This window comes from Anomalospiza imberbis, chromosome 2, assembly GCF_031753505.1.
Source record: "Anomalospiza imberbis isolate Cuckoo-Finch-1a 21T00152 chromosome 2, ASM3175350v1, whole genome shotgun sequence".
Lineage (NCBI taxonomy): Eukaryota > Metazoa > Chordata > Aves > Passeriformes > Viduidae > Anomalospiza > Anomalospiza imberbis.
In genome coordinates this window covers 77195382-77201381 of record NC_089682.1, presented here as the reverse complement: position 1 = coordinate 77201381, position 6000 = coordinate 77195382, and the positions used below count along the sequence as shown (strand labels likewise).

The 6000-nt window shown below is 52.5% G+C and overlaps 1 long non-coding RNA gene across 1 annotated transcript; it reads left to right on the top strand.

The window, feature by feature from the left end:
• Positions 1 to 513: 513 nt before the first annotated feature.
• LOC137466809 (uncharacterized) lies at positions 514 to 2642 on the top strand. Its single transcript, XR_010995287.1, has 2 exons — positions 514 to 818; positions 1965 to 2642. It is a non-coding gene; the product is annotated as an uncharacterized lncRNA (long non-coding RNA).
• The last annotated feature ends 3358 nt before the right edge of the window (positions 2643 to 6000 follow it).

Sequence of the window (6000 nt, the reverse complement as noted above, 5' to 3'; positions counted from 1 at the left end):
CACCGCACGCTCAGTCAGCCCCTTGCGCACTGGCACACTTCTCCCTTGTGAACGAGCGGGGATGTAAGATTAGCTCTGAGCAGATGTTCCGGCAACCAGGCTTGTCCGGAGAGAAAGCCCCGTCCTTCCCCGCCGCCTCATTCCCGCTCTCGGCTCTCGCTCGCTCCCGCCTCCCGGGCCTCCCCGCGCGGCCCGATGACCTCATCCCCGGCATGTTTGCCATTACGCTTTGAGTTACCCAACCATTTAAAAAAAAAATTAAAAAATATAAATTGCTGCTTTGTGAGATCAAAGTAACGATTTCTGGTGCATCTGGAAACTGGAGAAAAAAATTGGAGCAGCAACAGTTGCACAACTTCAAAGTGTTTTTTAACAATGATTTTTCTTCTTCCTCTCCTCCCCAATCTTTCAAGCATCAGATAAAGACAATGGGCTCCATGGCTGTTTTCCAAAGAAATAACCTGCCTAAAGTGCTGCACAAAACCTCAAATAGACAGGAAACACCTTACACGGCTTTATTCTTTCAATGAAATAGAAAGAGTGGGAGACTCGTCTTTCTACAAGCCCAAATCCCGTCACTTCTAAACGGCCTCTGCGGACTATGTAATAACGTGTAGGTAAACTAGTTTCAGGCGCGGGCTGCCACTAAGCCTTTATTCTTTCACAGAGGTTTCTAACAACCCAGCACATGCCCCGTATAACACAGCAGCCGAGTGTAACCCAATAACTCGCAGGGAAGGAGTAGAGGGCAGCGGCGAGGGAAGATTTCACAAGACACCCTCGGGCTGACAGGGGATGTAGAGGACGGAGAGAAGCAGGTACCAGAAGCGATAGAAAACTATTATTCCGTTTATTAGTAGGATGTGCCTGCCCGGTACCCCAGTGATCGTGGATCCCAAGAAGGCAGGAGAGCTGGTGGGAAAACCATGCTCACCTCAAGCGCCTCTCTCTGCCGGGGTCACTCCTTTGGGCTCGGTGGCATTCATTGTTTCCAAAGAGAAGCACCAGGGTATTTCCCTTCCCTTCCCTTCCCTTCCCGGTGTCCCTCAAGCCCCTCGGTCCTATGCATGGGGATGGTGCCCGCAGCAAAATGCTGAGGCCATAAAGGGCAAGGCCGCAGAGGCGGAGGCTCTAATGGTTTCGACCCTGCGCTCCTGACCCAGTGCCTCCCCCACACTTGTCCCTTTTGTCACCTTAAGTACTTCAGGACTGTGCCTTTGAACTTGGAGCAGAGAAGAAACCCCCTTTGGCAGGGCGGTTTCCTGCGAAAAGGAAAAAGCCGACTGCGACTCCTCTGTGCCAGGAGATGTATCTGGAGCCCCGGGAACAGAAACCTTCGCCAAGTTTTTAAAGTTAATGGACAAGCGTAAGAAAGCAAAGCGGGAGAAGGAATCACCCAGAGAGACGCAGAAGAGAAATCGCATCTCTTTGTCTGCTCGGAAAACCAAGAGAAGCCAGACGTCTCCCGTCCACCAGCAAAAAAGGCCGAGCTGGCTCGGCAGAAGCCAAAAAGCAGAGCACGGCCGGGGCAGGGGCTCTGGGCCTTTAGCTGCAGGTCTGCAGGCGATCCTTCCCCTCGCAGTGCCTGCTGCACCCGCGGTGGAGCTGAGCGAGTCTCAGTTCCGAGGCCTCGCCCGCCGCCTCCCCTGCCCGGGGGACCCTGGCGAAGGCCCCACCGACAGATGTGACACCTCGGGGTCACACCTTCCCCCTCCGCCCTGACACCGGGCATGCGGGTCGGCCTGTGCAGTGTGAGCTTTACTGACCCATTTTTATTTTAGCTGCATCTTCTCTGGTTTTCGCATCGGGTTTTTACTCCCTCTTTTGATTTTTAAACTCACGGCTCGGGCGGACGCCGTCTAGCCGGTGTTATGCGATTAATTCTCTTTGCGGCTGCAAAGATTTGCAGGCTCCCCATTCCCTCTTTAGGTTTCACGACTGATCCCCGGCGAATTGGTTTCCAGGTCTGCACGGCGCGGCTTAAAAGAGACGCTTCAAAGGCCACCTTTTCGTTTTAACGTCGGCATTGGAAAACAAATTTAGCAAACATTTCCCTCTCCCCGAGAGACCGTCACGGCGCGCAAGTCCCGAAACCTCGCTGGAGAGAAGACACCTCGGCGGCACCTCACAAAGTGTGAAAAACTGGTGTGTCACCAGCTCTTGGGAGCTTTACAGCACCGTCCCTTGTGGTTTGCGGCTGTAAACCCGTGTGGAGCCGAAATAAGAGCTTGACCTCTTCAGTCTTCGTAGAAATAATCATTGTAAAGAGCTACAGAACAAACTTTTTGGAGTCGGGATCCCGATCTCTGCAGCTGCAGTTTCCGTCCTACACTGTTTCCCGGCTAAACGCCGAGAGCCTCGTCCTTTCGGAGAGCACCTTTTCGTCAGCGTATCGCCATATTCCAAAACATGTGTGTCTAGAAACAGAACTAGGTTGGCGGCATTAACTCTTCTGGTCCTCTAACCCTGATCCCAGATTTAGAAATTGCTCATCTCCCGTTTACAATGGCAGATACATCACAGAACAGGGGGAAAGCCCATGGGGGAAAACTATTTCAGAAATCAGTTCATGTTTATTTCAGGAGAAAATGATCCCAAACAACAAACCAATCAAAAATAAACTGGTAACCTATTTCAAATATGCCTAGGAAAGCAATGTTATCTCTTTTCACGCAATCGGAGTTGACGCCTCGTTTACACACTGGCGCAGCTCGAAAGCTTTTTGTGTGTGTGTTCGTGTATATAAGTACAAATACATTTTCTTCAGAGAAACCCTCTGAATTCTGAGTACTGTGATTGGGTTTTGGTTTGGGGGCCCTTGGTGCTCAGAAGGGTGATGAGACTTTCCTTGTCTAATTACTAAAAAGAGCGAATTCTGGGGAGAGGGAGGGTTAAGGGCAAACTCATGCCAAACAAACTGGACAGGACTGGACACATACTTGACAATCCGACCTGGGCTGCCTCTCCCAGAAAGGTCAACCCCAAAGGAAGACAGACGGACAGATAGCTGGACAGACTGTCAAGCAGGACACGAACAGATTTTGCAAGTTAGAATAGGAGTTTGAGTTCAGCCTGGAAAGGGGTGGCACAGTTCTGAGAGTTTGGATGGAAGTACACATCGCTTTTGCAGGCATTGCTTTGATCAAAACAAAACTGCACCTACACTTCCCTGGCAAGTTCAGAGGAAGAAGGAGAACACGGAGTAAACTGTTCTTTCTCACATGAAGATAAAAATCACACTCCAGACTGGACGGCCTGGCAGCTCAGACACAGCAGAAAGAGGGGTCACAACCAGGGGCTCATACTCACCCCCTTGCTTTGCCAGCGGGTCCTGTGGACACCAGAGACAACACTTCTAGATGCCTTCAAACAGAAAGCAGGCACGGACACGGCAGCCCAGCGCTTCCACACAGACACAGAGGACGCTCCCACCCACCCGCACATACACACACACATGCACACAGCGACACACGCGGCGTGAGAGTCAGGCGAGCCCCTGAGTGCAGGCTCCAAGCTGGGAAAAGTTTCGGGAACGGCACGGGGAGCCCAGGCAGCCCCGCTGCTTTCCAGGGGCCGCGAAAGAGGGGAAGGTTGCGGGGACCCGGCGGCACAAATTTGTGTCGGCCGCGGGGTTCCCAAAACCGCCACCCCAGGCGGGGAGTCGCCGGCTTCACCAGGGCTCCGAGGAGGCCGTACCTGGGGGTGGCTCCGGGCCGGCTGCCACACAATTTCCCCCCTCACTTGCTCTCTGCCTCCACCCCTGCAGGGTACATACTGCACACCAGACCCACGCTTGCAGCACCCCCGGCTCTGCACGCATCCTCCCGTGTAAAAGGCTCTACACATACCTTCCTTCTATATTTTTCTCCTTTACATATATGTGTGTCTATATATATATATATATATAATCCCCCCCCCCCCCCCCGTGATCTTAACTCTTACTCTTGATCCGTTTGCCATGGCAATTGATCGCTCCGTGTTTAGCCTCTTTTCAGCAACAGCAATAAAAATGTCCACGTCATTTTTAGCTCTGTCTTAAGGATAGACTTACTTCTTCGGAATCGGCTTTAACAGTGCATTTGCCTAGACTTAGTTTAATCTCTCTGCCCAAACATATCCCCCAAACCATCCTGTACCGTTTCAGATTATTAGAATGTGCAAGGAGTCAAATATGTGTAAGTGCGCCTTTCCCGGCTGAAAGCTGCCCAGCTCGCAAGAATCAGGGGGAGAAAACTAAACCATATGTGTACAATGCCACATTCTGCACTGCACTGTAAGATAAATAGCTTTGCCGCATCGATTCAATGGAAGTCATTAACAAGAAAGCCAGTGAAGATCATATCCGTATTTGGGAGGCAAATGCTTGTTTAGAAATTTTATTTGTGATACAATAACGCTAGGTGAGAGTTTGCGAGACACTAGGAGAATCGGTGGTGTATGAGCCTCAGTCGCCTGGAATAAAAGAAATTGAAAAGATACTCGGCTGGGCTGATCCCTTGGACGTCGGGAGAGGACGGGAGCGGGGACTCCCAGCTCGGGGTGAGCACCATGGGGGGAGGGAGAGAGACCCACTGCTCCGGCAGGAGTGATGGGCTACTCGCCTTCGGCACTGCGCCGGGCTACTGCACACGGAGCCTCCGACGAAAACGCGAGCGGATCGGCGGGACTCGCCAGGCTTTGCCGTGACAAGAATGAAAATGAGCAGCGGGATTGATCTACGGCAGCCAACGCTGCACCCTTCACGGAATGGTGCCGGACGTGCAAAGCTTCATTTCTCGAAGCGCACCAACTCACTCACTAATTGTTTCTATTCTCTTTCCCCTCTTAACTTGGTTTTCGTTATATGGAAATTGCTGCAATTTTCCCCGCGGAGATGCTTGAAAAGAGCGAGCACTGCAGCCCGCCACTGTTGATTCCCCGGCTTGCCCCATGCACGTTGTCTCCGGGGCATTTCCGCGTGAACCTGGAGTTTTGCCTCTAGCTGATCCCAAAGTGCTCAAACTGTGGGCAATAATACATGACGGGGTGCTCGGGAACTCACAGACTATTCCCTGCCTCAGCAAAACACGCTCGCCTTGCCCGCAACAGGATGAAGGCAATCATTGCCTTGCTTTAACCCCTCCCCGAAAGCCCGTGGATGGGAACAGAGGCGTGTAATCCTGCCCACCCACGGGCTTGGAGTCCAAGGAGGACAGCAGATGCGAGGGGCTCCGGACTCGCCCCTCTCGTCCATCACCTCTCTTGCCTCGCCGCAGTTTGGAGACGTGCGGAGGCGAGGCGACGCAGGGCCAACGGGAGCTTTAACACCGCACTGCAAGTCTGAGAGAGGCGCAAGGTTGGGCTACACGGCCAGGGTGAAACGTGGCTTTCCAAACCCCACGTCTCCGCTTTTGCTTCGGAGGTAGCCCCAGCAGAGGTAGCGGGGAACGAATAAAGGAAAGAAAGGGAAAAGGTCGTGTATCGGGAATTCGTACTGCAACAAAAGACGGCGGGCAGACGTTTTTATCTGCCGGTGCCTTCATTCTATCCTCTCTCCATCAGGTGTATTTTGCCCTGTCGCTCTTATTGCCGAGTCTCGAAAACAAAGTCATGAAAGTTGAAAGATTTCCTGGGCATCGATAGCACTCTTTTCCCTCTTTCCCCATGTTACGGAGGTGACGGCTCGGGCCAGCCCTCGGCTCGTCTCGTATTTTCCACGTTAAGGGAAGCGGGGAGCGTTTAGTAAATAACCCCCGATGAGCAGATCTGATCTGCTCAGTCCCCTCACGTATCCTTTCAAACCACTCGGCCACTGAAATAATACCCAGTTTACGGCTCGCCTGAGGGGAAGCGCTGGGGAATTATCGTCGGGAAAGGGACGGACCGAATCAGTCTCCTTTTCCCTGCAGGGCTTCACTACCCCGAAAGTGGAGCAGGGACTGCCCCTGCTTCTGCTCTAAAATCTGTTTGAGGGATGCAATGTCAGGATAGCCTTCAGTGCTGAGGCTGCATTCTGTGCAG